Consider the following 18,586-nt stretch of genomic DNA (forward strand, 5'->3'; position numbering starts at 1 on the left):
ATAATAGACAATTCTTATTTCATTCGATGTCTGCATTCAACCACGCCTAGACCTGTTTTTCTATCTTAGAAATGATCCACCTGGGAACTAGGTGGAGTAGCACCCTTACGTCACCCAGGTATAGTCAACTCTCAGTAAGTAAAACACAAACATCTTACTGAGTAAGGGCAGGTACAGCCCTGTCAATAATACTTCACACCACCCAATAACACGTAGTATGATTGCTGCGTGCCGTTCTTCAACAAACCAAGGCGGGTCTCTGCTCCGTAGGTGTTGCTCATATCAACGCCCTAGTTACGTCATCCACAAGTCCTATCGGAAACGGAGTTCGCTGTTTTCTAAACTACGATTGATCAAGTCTAGCGTCAGTCTTCGGGAAATATCGTTATGACTGATCGGCTGTTGTCGAATTAGAAACAAAGCCGTGGTTTGGTGCTTCTGGGGAGGCGGGTTTACTAGCGGTTGGGCGGTGGCCTTGGGGGCTTTTGGTGCGAGTCGGCTTTTGTTAATCTAAATGGTTTAGGCGTTTGTGAAGTGACTTTAGGGAAAAGTGTGGTTCCTTGCCTGCTTGGAAATCTACAGTACTTACTACACGTTATTGTTCTAGGAGTCTAGATCCAAGTAAGGTATGTTTGTTTTCACTCAGTAGTATATCTAAAAGGTCGGTTTGTGATCGTAGGGCGTTGAACAGTTTATAGCAAGCTAAAATGGCTCATGAAGTTGAGTTTAAAGATTACAAAGTAAACTGTGTAATGCATTTCTATAGCTGCGCTGTCTTATTCTACGGTGTAATTTACATAAGTTGATTTGGTCAAAGCCAACTTCTAGTTTTACTCGCTGTGCTGAGTTTGTTACACGATGTCCTTTACCGTTTAGCTAAATGGTAAGTGCGGAGAGTCAAAGAGGTTTAGGACTGTTGGGGATATTGTTTCGTGTGCGGGTTTGATACAGTATATCTGTAAATACAAGTATAAAGGTTTCTGACTGAAGTTTCTTTGACGAATGATTTACTAATGATTTGTGTTATTTGAAGATTGTCAGGTGTATTGGTAGTATTGGTAATTTAAACGTGATAGCTGGTTGTTTTCTTTTCTGGATGTATCTGTTCTTGTGAAACCGGTTTTTAAAGTGGTGATTGCAATTGTGTGTTGGATGTGAGGTGGCTGGCAGTTAAAGCAGTGGGTGATCGCACGTCTTGCAGAGATGTTTTGGCTTTGAGTGTGGGCGCAGTGTTACAGAAGGGATTTAAGATTGCAGAGTATGTGATTGCCTGTGCACCTGGAGGTGGTTAGTCAACTGATTTCGTCTCCAAAAGACCTAGTTGCTGTTGATCAGTTTTGTGGTTGTATGACCTTATGCTCAGTGCTGACATAAAAGTGTGCTCTGGCATAGTTGGAATTAGTTTACCTTTCCTAAATAATTAATTGTGGTAATTTTAATGCGTAAAAACAGCCTGACGGATTGGGGTGAAAAATGGGGTAGATTTCTGGATTGTCCCCCCCCTCCACACACACACCCACCGTATATCTGGATTTCCCTCTACTGGCAGTCTTTGTGATGTAAACATGTAAAGTTTCATTCTCTGTTCACTAAACCAGCCGAAATGGGTGTCCGAGTAGTTGTACGTTCGTTGCAGCTTTAGTTTGGCAAGTGTTTGGTGTTGTATTTACTGCATAAACAAACGTATTTCCAGCAATTTATTGTCACTTTTGTAAATAGGTAATATCTTTGCTAAGGGCTCTATTTTAGGGTAGCAAGCTAGAATTTCATACCAGCTGTGCCAACACCTGTGTTATTACTGTATATTTAAAGTGTGGATACAAATGTACATTGTGTGGCTGTGCAAAATAAGCCTCCGTTTTCAGTTTGTGGTGGTTGAGAGGATATCTGAACAACAACAAAAAAACTGTCACTGAGGTTGGTGTGTGTTTTATACTATGTCAGCCTTAAGACTGAGGTGCTTGAGTACCCCCCCAAAAGTTATTCAGTAGGATGCCAGAATATCAGAACGCTATAGGTCCTCTTCTCACACTCAATTCATGGATTATTGCATTAATGTTGTCAGTCTGGTGTATTGGGTTACTGCAGTTCTGCATTTTTTTTTAACATTAAAATTAGGTCTCAGCCCCTTCTCCTTTGTGGTCATTCGTATAGACATTAAAACATTTTCAAATTTGTTGTAAGCTGGAATGATATGATGGGCAGCCGTACTACCATTACAGTCGTGGTCCTGTTTTTAGCCAGTGAACTCATGATATATTTTTCTTCTATACACTCCTTTCCCACTGGTAACCTTAATCTGTACTGTCTTTTGATTATTTCTGCAGATTGACCTGCAATGCTTTTTTGTGACTTTTTTTTTTTTTTTTGGTTATATGGTGCTAAACGCAAGATGTTATCCTTTTTCTAATTATAATAAGCAGTGATGACAGAATTATTTTATTTATTTTTTGTGATGTGTAGAACTACATAATGTTCTTTAAAGGAATCCTGGGAAACGCACTCTAAAATATTAATACTTTTTTATTGAGCACTTTCCTCTCTTCAAACTCTTGTACCTTCTTCAAATTAAATGTTAAGTCAAAAATACTTTTATGTATACGATAAATGTATAATTGTTGTTTTTTTTTTTTTTTTTGTATGCAAAAAATTTCTGTTTACAACAATCTTGAATGATTCTTTTAGTATCAATTATGTGGTAACTACACCCCAGACTAAGTTATTTCTTCATATGTTTTACTAAGTTGCATACTCTGTGTGCCTGTGGGTCATATGGGGCATTTACAGGTCCAAAGGACGTTTTGTGGACCTAGCTCCCGCAACTCTCACCATGTGGGTTCTGTCAGTGAGCCAGTTGGCTGCCTGCCTTGTGATGTAGGGGTTTATGTTCAGGCTGGTGAGCTTGTCTATAATACCAGAATGGGGAATGGTGTCAAAGGCCTTTGTGAGGTCTAGGCAGGCTGTGTGTACCACCTTTCCCTTCTCTATAGCCTTGGTAACTACTGTCTCAAATAAATCCACCAGGTTTAGGAGGCTTGATCTGCCCTTAAAGCTGAACTGGGTAGGGCCCAGTGTTTGGAGGTTCCCAATGTCTCTGTTAATGAGTTCCATGATGATGTGCCCCATAACCTTGCAGACCAAGCTAGTCCTGTTTATAGGGTGATAGTTCCCGGGGTCTGTTGTGACTCCATCTTTGTGGAGTGGAATAACCATTGCTGTGCGCCACTCTATGGGTACGTAGCCTGTGGAGAGGTTGAGTTCTGAACAGTGTGTTTAGGTGAGGAGTTGGTTCATCTTTGAGCTTGTGTAGGACACAGCCTGGGACACAGTCCGGTCCCATTGATGCTGCATTTTTGGCTTTGGAGAGGGCTGTTTTAACCTGAGCGTCTATGATTTCAAGGGCTCTGCATTCTTCTGGTATGGTTATGGCCCCTTTTGCGGTGAAGACTGAACCTGTCTGCCAGGATGTTGGTGATTTTATTGGTCGGTTCACTATGTTTTGTGCCATTCTGCACCAACTCTGAGCAGATCTGAACATTGCCACTTAGATTCTTGACATAGGTAAAAAATGCCTTGTGGCTATCTTTGGAGTCTTTGGCAATTTTTCTTTCGAAGCTAGCCTTGGATGATTTTATGAGGTATCATAGTTTCTTGCTGATACTGATCAGGGATGTCTTCCATTCTTGGGATTTTACTCTTTTTCTGTACTAGTTTCCTCTTTCCATTGTATAGTTTGTTTATGGCAGGGGTCCACTAGACTGGTTTTATTTTCTTGGAAGAGTGAGTCTTGGTTTTGCTTGGGATAGCATTCTTGTAGATGCCCGTAGAATGCATTGGTAAATGATTTTTGCATCTTGGACAGCATTATCCTTTAAAATGGGGGTTTTGAAACTTTCCACCTCTGTCTTGAGTAATGTGAAGTTTGCTTTTGAAAAGTTTTTTATGGTTTCCTCGACCAGGGGTGGGGGCGGAATGTGGATATCTTGTTTATTGTCATATATAACCAGCGAGGGGTTGACCTCCAGTGTGGAACACCGGTCACCCATATTGGTGATGACCAGGTCCAGTATGTTGCCACCTTTGGTGGGAGTGTTGACCAGTTGATCCAGGGCATTTGAGTTTATAAAGTCTAGGAAATGTTTGGTAAGGGAGTTAGTACTTGAGTAGTTTTCCCATTTAATGTTTGGGTAATTGAAATCACCCAATATTAGGGTGTTTGGTAGGATCTTTATGTTTTCCAGTGTTTCCAGAAATGCAGAATGGGGGCCCTGGGACATTGGTGGGTGATCTGTAGCAAGCTACAATTTTAATTGCAGTTTTACTTGTTAGTTGCACATGGATGATCTCTGACGCATCATGCTGTGCCACTAACCTGGAGGTGTGGGTATCCTTGATGAATATGGGTACTCCCCTTCCTTTTGTATTTCAGTCCGGGTTCTGTGGTCGAAATGTATGGTATGAGTTGTAGCCTGGTAGTGCTGGGGTGCTCTCTGGAGCCTTAAACCAGGTTTCTGTTACTGCACATATATCTATTTTCTCCTTACTGAGGAGTGCCTCGAGTGCATGCATTTTGAGGTTTAGACCACTGGCATTGAGTAGTATTACCCTCTGTTTTTTGTTACTTGTGCTATTTACGGTGGTGGGCCTTGCCTAAAAAAAGCACTATGGGGGTGGCAAGAGCCTTGGCCAGTATTCGAAAGCCTAAGGGTGACAGGTGCAAGCCGTCTCTAGCGAAACAATGTGGCTTGTTGAGCATGTCATCCCAGACTGACAGACACTGGATCCCCTTTGATTGAATGACACCAGACACTTGGCCAATTGTTGAAATTGATGATTTTTTCTTTATACCATTGTATCATTCTTGGTGAGGGCAGGATGGCTACTCGGGGTCATATCATCCTAGGCTACATGATCAGAGAGCTTTTCATGTCTCTTCATGTAGTCCAGGGAGGTATGGCTCAGGTCATTCACACCAACATGGACAATGACAGAGTTATATTTGTACTTGTTCTGAAGTGACCTGAGTGTTGCGGATCCTGGCAGCTAACAGTAATCTTCTCCTTGTTCAGTTCACTGAGTGGGACATCAGTGTGCCTGACTTGGTCACCTATTACTAGTGTGTTGGTTGTGTTATTTTGCCTTAAGGGCTGTGATTGCGTGGCATACTGGTTTTGTGAAGTATGTGTTGCATGTTTTTTGTTGAGGGGTGGAGGTTGCTTGGATGTCTGCTTTGGAGGTCTCTGTTGCTTTTGCAGATTTTTATTTAGAGTCTGAGTATGTTTTTGTGTATTTGTGTGTGTTTGCTGGTGCTGGTTTCATAGGTCTATGAGACTGGTGGTGTGATGCAAGTATTTCCCTTCTCCTCTTGTCTGATCCAGTCTTTGGTTGAGAGAGCTTAGCCTCCAGTTTGGCTGTATAATTGCATCTCTTGGATATATTAGTGTTTGGTGGTAGGAGGAGAGGGTTGTCTGTGTACATGAGGCAGTTGTAACATTGCCTCAAAATGCCCAGATTCACCAGTTGGACTGGAGTACACCTGAAACTGCCCTTTGCACATGCCTGGATAGGTACAGTGAACTGTTTTACTGATTGGCAAGATCAAGTAGAGAGCCTTGTCCTTATGTACAGTATGGGGGGGGGGTCTAGTGCTAGGGTTTATAAGTGCTTGCTATGAGTTTTGAACAAGTGCCGGGCTGAGAAATGAATGGTTTTAGTACATAAGTTGAAAGTTTGTCTAATTCCAAGGGAAAATTTGAAGAGGAGACTTTATGGAGCTGGGAATAGTTATACCCTAGCTAACCAGCACTGCTTGGCGTGCAAAACCGGGCAAATGTGGATTTTATAGTAGGGAAATGAGAGAGAGAAATTAGCCCAAAATGGCAAATAAACTATTAATTTCTGGGTGAAACCACTTCTCCAGGGACGGTTAGGCTGTTCAAAGCCCCCCTCTCTCACAGGTGAACAGAGAAACGTCCTTCTATCCAAGTAAGGTATGGGCAAACAGACTTGTAACACAGCCCTGAATTCAGCAGTAACCTGAAAACTAGACTATACTAGCTTAGGCAGGCAACAAGTATATTTTTTTCTTTGTTTTTCGCTTCAGAAAATAAAGCAGATGCAATAAAAAAAGCACTTTTAAATGCACAAAAAAGGATACTTATTGTTCTATATCTCCGATCAGAGTTGTAGTCAATGCCCCTAGTGATAAAGTAGGAAGAAACACAAATACAGTAAAAGCAGATGAATAGAATGCAATATTTTATTTATTTATTTATATAATATACGAACAAACGAACAAACCAACTTAAGTTACCCAATTAACCAGAAAAAAGCTCAAAACTGAGCCCTGTTCCAGCAGTCTTCAATCAGATATGTTCTAACTGCACACTCCTGCCACTAGGGTGCAGGGGAACATTCTCCAAAGAAAGATGGCCTGGATCTGTGCTCCAGTTATACAAACAAAGCTAGATTTAGCAGGTCTGAATCTGTTCTATACTACAGCAATAAGGCGCACCAGTTTCAGAAAGAAACAGTTCAAATATGCAGGCACAGTAAGCCTGTGACCAGAAATTTCCAGCTCAGAAGGGCAGAATCTAGCCACTCTTCCCACAAGAGTGCAGACCACAAACCTTCTTAATGTAGAATAACTAATACACTTTTAGAAAGAGCAGACACTGAGCCTTCAATCAGCAATTCCCAGCTTAGAAGGATGTAAGCTACCTGTCCTGCCACAACAGTGTAGACCACAAACCTTCTTAATGTAAAACAACTGGTATGAAGCCCAAGTGCTTAAAGCAAAACACTTTAATCAGGCTACTACCAAGCAGTAATAAATGCAGCAGAATAAATTAAATAAAATTGAGTACTTTTAAGAAGAGGCAAAAGCAAAATAAAGTAGGAGGAAACTCAAATACGGTAAAAACAGATGCATAAAGTGCAATTTTTTTTATTGTTCTTCCTCTCTTCTTGCACTTTACTAAGTGGGTTGGCCTTCTCAAGTCTTAATCAGTTAAGTGAGCAAATGAGATGGACCCAGGAGAGTGTTCAAATACAGACTTACAGGAGGAGTGGGCAATTCCAGAGCCACCAAGACAAGAACAGAGTGGGTTTGGAACTAACTGCAGAGAGACACAGCGCACTATTCATTGAAACAATTGGGTAACAGAAAAAATAAAATACAGTAGTTTTTAAAACTGCAAATTTGCACTTCAGCTTCTAATGCAGGTTATTATAGCCAACCAAGTTGTGTTTTTTGTTACTCGTGCCTCACTGGTGAGTACCCCATGGTTTTTGTCACTTGCTAAACTGTTGTATCTTTCCAACAAAGATTTCATCTTCTTTCAGTCCTCTTGAATTGATGTGGAATTGCAGATTTCACCATGACCATCTAGCACTTTCCAGTTGCTTTTAATACTGCTATGGTCTATGCTGTGAGCTACACACAAAGGATTGTAATTGGTGTTTAAGGGTGTTATGGTCTGAGCTAAAGATAGATTTGTATTTAGTGACCAGTGAGAAATAACTTTTCTTTGCCCTGTTTCCTGGAACCAAGTGTATAAGTTAGAGAAAATGCTTTCAGAATTACCATCAATATATAACAGCAAGTGGGGGGGGGGTACACACAAGCTATTTTCTGTAATTACGCAGTCACATAAACGGAAACAGTTGCATTGCATTCTATATATGAGCCTATTCAGGTTACTCACTAAAGGTTTATATTGTGTGTGCCCCCTCCCCTACTCAGTTTGAGCCACAGGTGGCAGGTTTCCTGTCATTCAGTTCTGTCAGAACAGTGGCTCATATTGCCAGAGCCTGCAGTGAAACAAAATGTTGCAGCATCAGATGTTAAAAGGACATTGTGTGAAATGTCCCAGAAATGCAAAAAACAGTGTAAACATTTGTGAAGACTTCACGTACAGACGAAGTATGTGAGAAATAATCTGCAATACTTTCACCTGTAGCGCTCTGCGGAAAAAAGTGAGAAATTCATTCTGACAAAAAAATAAGAAAATACACGTATTTGATTCTGTTGTGTTTATTAATGGTTTGTGGAAAATGTTTGTTGGGGAAATTACATGTCTCAACTGTATATACTCCAACAAATGCAAGTTCTGATTAACCTTTTTATTACATTTCATTTTTTTTTCTGTTTTAAAACTGCTGAACATTTTGCATGTAATTTATTGCACATGGCTTATTATTGAATAACGGCACGTCTGTAAAAACTCGTCTCTTGCTTAACTTTCAGAATTCAGTAACAAAATGCTTCTTTTGGAAAGTGTAGCATTAAATGTTTGCTAACAGACCTGTATTTTGTTAACCTTATTTTCTCTATTTTTATAGGTAATAAATGTATTCATCTAGTCGATCTAATAGTGTCCTTCCAGTCACTTTTTTATCTTGCTTAGTTTAAAATGTATTTTCAAATGTGTTGCTTTTGTTTGTACAGGTGGAAGATGTTGCTCACTGTTTTTGTAGCAAGTAGATTTTCAAGTATCAGTGACTTCTCATGTTTTAGTTTAAGATGATGCTTCGGTAGTATTTATTATATTCTGTATTTATTCATAAGTACTGCTATAACCTTTTCAGGTTAAGCAGGATTGGTTGGGGGAGGGTGTGTGTAGTAGAATGGTTAATTTGAAAATAAGGTGCCTTTAGCTCATTGCATGAAACCAACTGTTTTAGGGGTAATGAATAAAGAAGAATTTGAAGTGGGACCTTCAGAAGAGGGTAGGAACAAATTACATAGCAAAACTGGAATTGTAGGGACAATACATACTGAGTAATGTTTTATAGGAGGAATGAGGTTTGAGAAGGCAGTAAATGAATGAGTTATGTAATGTTAGATGGAAAATGATTGTATAGAAGATCACGTGATGTATAATGCTTGGAACTGAAAATGTCAATATGGTTTGTTTTCATTTATATAAATTGTATAATCGGCTATGCCATAAATGATCAATAAAGATGTTTTTGTTTAAAACAAATCTATATCGTGTGAGTGATGGCAATACTGCTGCAAAGTCAGGATCTGTGGATAGGATACTGGCATCTTTTTCGTATAGGGATTGTCAGGTGAACCTATTTGAGGCCAGCCCAGAATACATAGGCAGAAGAAAATGAGTAAACAAAACCATGCAACATAGACGTGAGAAGTAAAATATAAAGAATGTGCAAAAATAAAGGCAGCTGCAGTTTACAGTTAATAAAAATGTCTAATATTAGTGTGCAGTTTGTGCTACACACTGGTATGTGTAATAGAATGAGGGAGAATGGGAATTAATTTCGAGGAACACAAAACCTTTTGTATGAAGCATGTAGGTGGACTGCAACATCCTTCAAAAAGGATGCAAAACTAGTAATTGTGGTCCTTTGAGGACCCATGTTACTTTTGCGTTGGCAGCACAATTTTAGTTTAGGAGACTATCACAGTAGCCCATCTTTACAATTCTGAAGATGATTGCCTCACTGAAAGAAAGTACAGTTTTGTACCTACCATAAATGTAGATGTTCGAGGATCTCCATTGCTGCAGTCCTGACAAAATGGGTACTCCGCTGCCCACCATCGGCCCGAATACCAAAGGGCTAGATAGGGCGTCGGTCACAGGCGCCTGAGACTGACGTAAGTACTTGTCAGTACAAATGCGCATGACCGACGCCATAACCTCAGTCTTTCTTGCCTCATACGTCAGAATGCAAAAAAGAAAACACCACCCAAAAAACCCCAATCTAAAAAGAAAAAGGGGGAAGGAGGGAGGGAAAATAGGACTGCAGCAATGGAGATCCTCGAACATCTACATTTATGGTAGGTACAAAACTGTACTATGTTCGTAGTCTCCCATTGCTGCAGTCCTGACAAATGGGTAGAATCCCAGAGCAATGGAAAAAGGGGGGCTGGCCAACTAAATAGCAGGAGGAGCTGCAGACATGCCCTGTAAGACAGCAGTGGCAAACCCAGCCCTAGACCTAGAAAAAAGAGGCAAATGATAATGCTTTGTAAAGGTATGTACAGAACTCCAAGTAGCTGCCTCTAGAATGTCTTTCGTAGCTACCCCTCTCAAAAAAGCAGTAGAGGTGGCCGTAGCCCGAGTAGAATGAGGCCTGATCCCAACTGGAACCTCCTTACCATGATGAGAGTAACAAAAAGCAATACAATGGCCGATCCACTTGGAAATAGTTTGTTTCGAGACAGCTTTCCCACTTGAAGCCACAGCAAACGAAACAAATAACTGTTGAGATCTCCGGAACTCATTGGTTCTGAACAAATAATACCGTAACTGCCTATGCACATCCAAAGAATGCAAAACTCTTTCCCCTTCATTTTGGGGTTAGCATAAAAGTAGGCAAATGTATAGATTGGTTCAATGCCACATTAGAAACTACCTTAGGCAGAAAAGTAGGATTAGTAATGCAAGGAAACTCTGTCCTGGTGAAAAATCAGAAAAGGTTCCACTGCCATGAGAGCCTGTAATTCAGACACCCTGCTAGCAGAAGTAACAGCCAATAAAAAAGCAGTCTTCCAGGACAACAACTTCAATTCAGCCGCAGCTGCAGGTTCAAAAGGAGGCAGAGTCAGCTTTTCCAAAACAAAATTAAGATCCCAGGCAGGAGTAGGAGCCCTTCGTGGGGGTCTTGTATTCTTTGCCACTCTAAGAAACTGTTTAAGCAAAGGATGTGAAAATAAAGGAGGATCATCATCATAGTGAGCAGAAATAGCTGCAGCATGCACTTTTATAGAAGAGAAGGACAAACCCTTGTCCAGTAACATAGTCAAATATTGCAAAGTACAACTCAAATTAGGCAACGTGACATCAAGGCCTTCAGCTGAACTCCAAAGAAAAAATCTCTTCCATTTATCAGCATAAACTTTCCGAGTACTAGGACGCCTGGCTTCCAAAAGGACATCCAAAACTTGTTGAGGGAGCTGAAGGCCCTCATCCTCTAAAACTGAATGCGCCAGGCTGTCAGATGTAGGGATTGCACCCTGACATTGAGAAAATGATTGTTTTCTTGAGACAATAAGTGAGGAATCATCGGTAATGGCCAAGGTGTCCCGTGAATTAGGCTCCTCAGCAGAGGGTACCAATGTTGACGAGGCCAATCCGGCGCTATAAGGATCATGCAAGGTTTGTCCCCCCTGACTTTCAACAGGACCTGTGGAAGAAGAGGCAGAGGAGGAAAGGCATACACGTGAAGGTTGCTCCAACTGAAGGATAGTGCATCTATTTTCCAGGCTTTCGGATGAAACAGCCTTATGCAAAACAGAGGCAGTTGGGAATTCAGAGGAGAAGCGAACAGATCTATGTCTGGAGTTCCCCAAGCCATGGTCAACTGACGAAATACCTGAGGATCCAACTTCCATTCATGAGGATCCACCATCTGTCTGCTCAGAACATCTGCTAACGAATTTTGTGCTCCTGGCAGAAACTGTGCTCGAAGAGTGATGTGCAGATCCAAAGCTGTTTCCCATAACAGCATTGCTTGTCTGCAAAGAGGGTAAGAATGAGTACCCCCCTGCTAGTTGATGTACCACATGACAGTTGTGTTGTCTGTTCGAATCAACACCAGTCCTGGTCGAAGTAGATCCTTGAATGCTTTTAAGGCAAATTGTACCGCCAGCATCTCCTTCATGTTGATATGCAAGTGAAGCAACTCCGGGGGCCAAAGGTCTTGAATCCATTTTCCTTTGAAATGAGCTCCCCAGGCTGACTCTGAGGCGTCTGTCGTTAATATCTGACTTGCCTCCGGTTGGGTCACAGAGAGTCCCTTGTTTAGGTGACATTCCTGAGCCCACCACACAAATTCTTTCTGAATGCAAGGGAGAATCCGAATGACAGTATCCAAATCGTGGCTGTGTTGAGTCCAAACGCTTTTGAGATACCACTGTAGCTTCCTCATATGCAGTTTGGCATTGGGAAGTACTAGAATGCAAGATGCCATGAACCCCAAGGCTTGAAGGACTGTCCTTGCAGTCAGCCTGGACATTACGGATAGCTGTCGGAAGTATAGGTGAAGATTTCTTTGTTTGTCCGGGGTAAGAGATGCCATCTGAGTAACTGTATTCAGTCTCACACCCAGAAAACACATCTCCTGTGAGGGTACTAGACTGGACTTTATTTCGTTCACAGAATACCCTAGGCATCCGAAAACTGTCATCACATACTGCAGAAGTCGAAGAAGTTCGTGCTTGCCCTGAGCCAGTATCAAACAATCGTCCAGATAAGGATAAATTTGAATACCCCTGAGCCGGAGAAAAGCTATTACTGGAGCCAGGACTTTTGTGAATACCCTGGGCGCAGTAGATAAGCCAAAGGGCAATGCAGAGAACTGATAATGCAAATTCCCAGTCCGAAACCTCAGGAATTTCCTGCAACTGGGCCTGATAGGAATGTGAAGATAGGCCTCTTTGAGATCCAAAGTCACCATCCAGTGATCTCTGCCTAGCATAGGCAACAGCTGCTGCAGTGTCAACATCTTGAATTTCGGAATTTCCAGAAAGGTGTTTTGAATGGATAAATCCAGAATGGACCTCCAAGTATTTCCCTTCTTTGGCACTAAGAAAAGACGGGAATAAAACCCCGTGCCCCTGTCCACAGAAGAAACTGCATGTATTGCTCCCAACCGGAGCAGAGAAAAAATCTGTGCCTGCGCTTCCAGTCTTTGCTGATGAGGCACATCCGACATACCTTTGAAAGGAGGGAATGTGTGAAAATAAAACTTGTAGCCTCGAGTTATAATGTCCAATACCCATTTGTCCTGGGTAACCAAATGCCAATTCCCTTTGAAAAGTCCCAGTTTTCCTCTTAGAGGAGCTGCCAGCAAAGCAGAGTCCGGCAGCTGAAGACACACGTCATTGGGACTGCTTCCGAAAGGACTGACCCCTGCCCACCCCAGCAGAAGGGGTAAAAGAATTCAAAGGCCTAGAAGTAACAGGGCCCTGAGAGGAAGCCCTACCCCTACCACGCCTCGACCTGCCCCTAGAATGAAAATCTGAAGAGGGAAAAGACCATCCCCTAGCAGGCCAATTCCTACTGAACTTAGGGGGCTGAACCTGTAAGAAGTCCTTTACCGTCTGCATAGACTTAGCTTTTTCCTCCATTTTTTCAAAACTGATTCCACTGGAGGGCCAAAAAGAACATCAGATTGCAAAGGAGCATCCATAATGCGAGCCTTAACATGCTCTGACAAGGACTGATCTCTAAGCCAGGCATGTCTGCGAACAACAGAACTAGTAGCAGCCACCCTGGAAGAAGCTTGTAAAGCATCAAAACCACACTGCAAAGAATGCTTACCAACCTGGTCTGAAGCATGCACTAAATCCTGAAGCTCCTTACAGTCAACACCTTCAGACAAAGCATCCACTTTACATTGCAATTGACTTGGCAAATAATTCTGATACCTGAGCATATGAAATTGACAATTTAAAGCTCTCATAGCCAAAGTAGAAGAGGTATACAGCTTTTTACCCCACCTATCCAGGGCCCTAGCATCCTTGTCCAGAGGAACCGGATTCTTAACCACAGAAGCCTTAACACCTTTGGGGCCTTGAGAAATAGTTTCTGGATCAGCCCTAGGACTACAAGTACTTGTGCGCTTCCGGAACCCTGTAGTATCTATCCGGTTTAACTGGGGCAGGGGGCAGAGAATCTGGGTTAAGGGCAGCCTCAGAAAATACATCCTGAACAACATCCAGTACAGGGGGAATAGCCAAAGGCCTGTGCTGAGGCAAAAACAAGAATTCTTTCAGCCTTTTACGAAAATCAGAATAATCCTGGCCATCCCACTGGAAATGTTCCCTCATGGAATGCAAAGTTTCAGAGAAAGAAAAATCTTCTGGAGGGGACGCAGAGGGAGTAGCGTCCTCAGCCTCCGAATCAGAATAGGGAGGGAAATCCTGAAGCTCTTCCACAGAGGAATCTGACTCATTGGGAGACTGAACCAGACCCTCCAACTCTGTGTCTATCCTGGGCCTCTTCACAGGGGGGGGGCATGGAACCCTTAATTAAAGTAATCAAATCTTCAGCCATCTTTAACATGTGCTTCCTAGGAGCTGGACCCTGGGGATTAGCACCAGCAGGGATAGACTTAAATTTAGAATGGCCTTTGCCTTGAGAAGGAGGAGGTCCAACTACCCTATGAGGGGAGGAAGCCACTGACAACAAAGAAGCACCCTCAGCCTGGCCTAACACAGGAGAAGCCACTTCCTGCAGTAACAAAGGCTCCCCTAGACCCACTGGTAAACTGTCAGAAGGAGCCACTGAAGCAGTCAGTGGTACCACAGAACCGACGTCAGTGGACGCCTCATCCTGTCTGGACCGCAAAGACTTATCTTTGCGCTTCTTAGAAGAACCAGTCGTCGGAGAATCCGACGGCATGTTATAATTACAACGTTTACCAAACACTAGCCTAGCACAGTCCAACCGACGTTTGATAGTACGCTTGTTAAAAGTAGCACAAAAGCGACACCCAACAACGTCGTGCTCAGGCCCTAAACAAGGAATGCAGAGTGAATGGTAATCCCTATGAGGAATCTGTTTCCCACAAGAAATACAGTTATTAACTTTTTCTGACATCCGGCAATACCGAGGCAAGAAAAAGACAAAAAATTTTCCCAACAGGGTACTTAGCCAACTTGGTATCCGGTCTGAAACCCGAAAACCGACAGTTCCAGAACGCCGAACGGCACTTGCAAAAACTGCTTCTGCTGAGGACCATGCGGCAAGAAAGACTGAGGTTATGGCGTCGGTCATGTGCATTTGTATTGACAAGTACTTGCGTCAGTCTCAGGCGCATGTGACCGACGCCGGATCTAGCCCTTTGGTATTCGGGCCGATGGTAACCAACTTTAGGAAAAGTTCATGGGTACCTGCTTCAGAGAGGACAGTATTTTATTTATTTATTTATTTGTTATTTTTATATATATATATATATATAGTGCAGGGTCATAGGCATGGAAACCAGCCTCCCTAAGTGTGACTCCAAGACAGAATAGGCACAGGGGGGTTCCTGAGGTTTTGACAAGAAGTCCCCCCCCTCTTATGAGCAGGGCATTTATATGAGGAGAATGGAGACTAAGAAGTATGGTGGGTAGCAGCTGTCTCAGTTGCAGAGGGGAGGAGTGCATGGAAGTTATTCAGGCGAGAAGAATAAATTGGGAGAGGTGATGGAAAATTAGAAGGCTTTGTGTGTGGTGAGGGGGCTGCTGTTATGTTGCATTTTCTGTGTATTAATATTCTAGTGTGTTTGGGGGTTGTTACTGCTTCAGTCCCTTCCATATAACCCAACAGGCTTCCTTTTTTTTTTTTTTTTTTTTTTTTTTTTTTTAAGATTTAATTCACTTTTTTATTCCAGTTGCTTTTTGTAAAGTGTCCCTTTTCTGACTTGCAATTTATATGCAGTATTTGCTTTTTTCATTGTAAGACATTATAGTAGCAGGGCTGTGATGAACTGTCTGTACTAAAATGCATCACAGCATTTGTTGGTTTTTGTTGCATTTAAATAGTCTTTCCACTTGGAGTCTGCTTGACTGTAGTGGAGAGCTCGCTTAAGAGATGCCCTTGTTTTTGGGGACAGGGGTTGATGGTAGTGAGCTTTGATCTTGGTAGTGAGCTCTGATGATCTTTTTAATAGCATGATAGCAGCTATAGCCACATATGTAAATCAGCTTTGGGGATTATGGGAATTCTAGTTACAGCAGATGTCTCCTCGGGCAATCAGCAGGGGGGGGAGGGAACCTTTCTTATTGCTTTGCTAAGAATGCGTCACTAAGGTTTGCTTCCAGACATGTAACCAGAACATGCAGAATCTTAAGTGACTTGCTTCTGGCCATGCAGAATGGAAGCAGTGGTTCTGGTATTGGAACCCATTTATCCGCTTTAAACACTCCTTGCTGCTATTTTACTGCATCTTAATCTGGGTATTGTCACATGTGTTGTGAACTTTTGACCAATCATTCGGTCTCATTTAGGTCTAAAGTTTTCAGTGTCTGTCCTTGAGGTTGAGGTGGTATTTGTCAGAGCACTTGACAAACGGGCTTAATGCAGATGGATTGCATTGTTTTATAGACAGTGTAGGGAGAATGTGTTTTGAAGGGGAGACATTCCCTGCCCAGTGGCTTTCAGGGAGGGGCAGCACCTTTATCATTGCAGTTAATGCCAGGTGTGTAGTTTTCAAAACAATATCGGACTACCTTGAAAATGAGATCTTTGTTCCCAGTTAAGGCTGATGTCAAGTACACTTAAGTGTGAAATTCAGGTGCAGATAGAATTCTGTATTGATTTGCATTTGCACAGAAAAGGCATCACATAGTTGAACGTTTGTGAGCTTTGCTAAGAGTTGAGTTTTCTTATTTGCCATGTTTGTTGTAGTCATGTGGTTTGCAGTTTATATGAAATACATAATTGCCTAAAGGGCTCTGTGGCTTAAAGAGGCTTATTTATCCAAAGTGCATAACTTGAATTCTAACTCTTAGAAATCAGGGAGCAGACTAGGTCCTTTTATCTTTGAGTTATGAAGGATATGCGTTAACAAATTAGTAGGGTGAGACATGGCGGTAAAGATACTTTTGTGGCAGAGGAGGTTTCTCCCCACAGGAAAGTATGTATGTATGTCTTTCGGCTTTCCCCAGTTAGGGGTCGCCACAGCATAAATCCGGTCCGCTAATGATTGGCAGTAGAGTTTTACGTGCTTGCTTGCCGGACCTAACGCACAACCTTCAGCGAAGGAACGCCCATTCACACTCTAACTGAGAATCGAACGTGCAACGTCTAACTGTGAGGCAACAACGCTAATTTCTGATGGCATTCAAGTTTGATTGTACTTGTGTTTTTTCAGTATTACAATTCTACAAAAATGTTTATCCTGTCACAGAAATTGAATTCAGTATTGTATGTCTTGTGTTACGTTTTTGTACTCTTGCTAGAGTTTCTTGACAGTGTGCCATGGGTGAAATAAGTTATCAATGCCATTCGGCATCCATCCATTCTCAACTCCTTTTCCCATTATTTTACACATGTGGTCGGGGTGTAACTTCACAGTGACTATCATCGTGAGCCAAGGTTTACACTGCCGGATGGCAATCCCTGTGATTCATTTGCACCACTCATGCATGCACACACTATCACCTACTGCCAGATTAGAATGTCCAATTCACCTACTGCATGTCTTTGGAATGTGGGAGGAAGCCAGAGCACTTTTGAGGAGACCCACGTGACCACGGAGAGGACATGCAGAGACCACACAGAGGGCTCCCAGCCATTAGGCATAATGTATCAAAAAGGTTGGTCACCTTCCAACATCTCGAAGATCACACACAATTGCTCTTTCCTAGGATTAACTGGCTCTGTGATGTGTGCTGAAATCTGAACTGCAGTGAAGCTGATTTTTGGTCCAGTTAATGGCTTGGATGCTGGTAGAGCTGACTGGGGGAATAGGGTTGAATGGCTAAAAAGTTTCAACCTAACTTGGTGATACCTGCTGGAGGCCATGTGGCATTGCACTCAACTGAATAGTTGTAGGAACAGGATAGCTGCTTCTGCCTGCATGTAGCACTGGAACTGGATGTAATATATTGCTTGTGTGTGTGCCTCACCACAAACGGACAGGTGTACACATCTTTGCTATTGCTTCAGACCTTGCCACCATGACAGGTTGACTAATCTAATGGCAATGTTGGGGAGTTGAGTGCATGTAGTGCTTACCAGGACTCTTGTAGACTCTGCAAGGTTCGTTTTTGGTTATGGTGGTATTAGTGTTGGGGATGTTCATCATGTTTCACTGTTGCAGTCATTGCATTTGGGTCATCCTGCTGGCAGGCTACCAGCAGTCGGCCTGAGTTCCAAAGTCTAGGTCCAGCGTCAGTTGCTGTCACCTCTTCCCTGATGTCAGGGTGCCAAGGGTATAAAAGATGCAGCCGACGCCATTTTCTAAAGTCTTTCTTGCCGCGCGGTGCCTGAAGCAAAAGCAGTTAGCAAGTGCTGGTTGGCCGACTCCTGAAGTTTTTCATATTCGAATTTCGGATCCGAAGTCTTCATTACATCTAAGTACCCCATTGGGGAAACTTTTTTTTTTTTTTTTTTTTTTTTTTTTCTTGCTCCAGACCGATGTCAGAAAAAGTTGTTAACTGTATTTCTTGTGGGAAGGAAATACCTCAAGGATTTTCATTCTTACTGTATTCCTTGCCTAGGCCCTGACCATAACATTGCTAGTTGTCAGTTTTGTGCTAGATTTAACCAATGCACTATTAAGCATCGGTACGATTTTGCATTCCATTACTTTGGCAGAAGATTTAATTAATATAATGCCATTGGATCAGCCGACTACCAGAGTTTACAAAAAACGAAAAGAAAAGGACAGGTATCCAAGATCCAAAACAGACTAGGCTTTTTCTAGGCCTGTTGCCGGTTCTCAGTGAGGTGCTTTTGCAGCCCCTGATGCCTGCTACCTCAGAGCCACAGGCTGCTTCCGACTCCCACGTAGAGCCGACTGGGCCTCTGGAAACTGAAGGTATTGGTCACTCGGAAACTATTCCCTCAGATGCGTCGGGAGCCGTTGAGCAGGCATCTGCTTCTAAGGGTGTTTTTTCAGG

General features: G+C 42.4%; 1 protein-coding gene across 1 annotated transcript in view; it reads left to right on the top strand.

Moving 5' to 3' along the window:
• Positions 1–472: 472 nt before the first annotated feature.
• LOC122787912 (junction plakoglobin-like) overlaps positions 473–18,586 on the top strand; it is a 497,854-nt gene continuing 479,740 nt past the window's right edge. Inside the window, exon 1 of the mRNA XM_044054837.1 lies at positions 473–626. The gene's annotated coding sequence lies outside the window, so the exon portion shown is untranslated. The remainder of the gene's footprint in view (positions 627–18,586) is intronic.

This window comes from Protopterus annectens, chromosome 13.part0 (assembly GCF_019279795.1).
Source record: "Protopterus annectens isolate FY-2018-M chromosome 13.part0, PAN1.0, whole genome shotgun sequence".
NCBI lineage: Eukaryota > Metazoa > Chordata > Ceratodontiformes > Protopteridae > Protopterus > Protopterus annectens.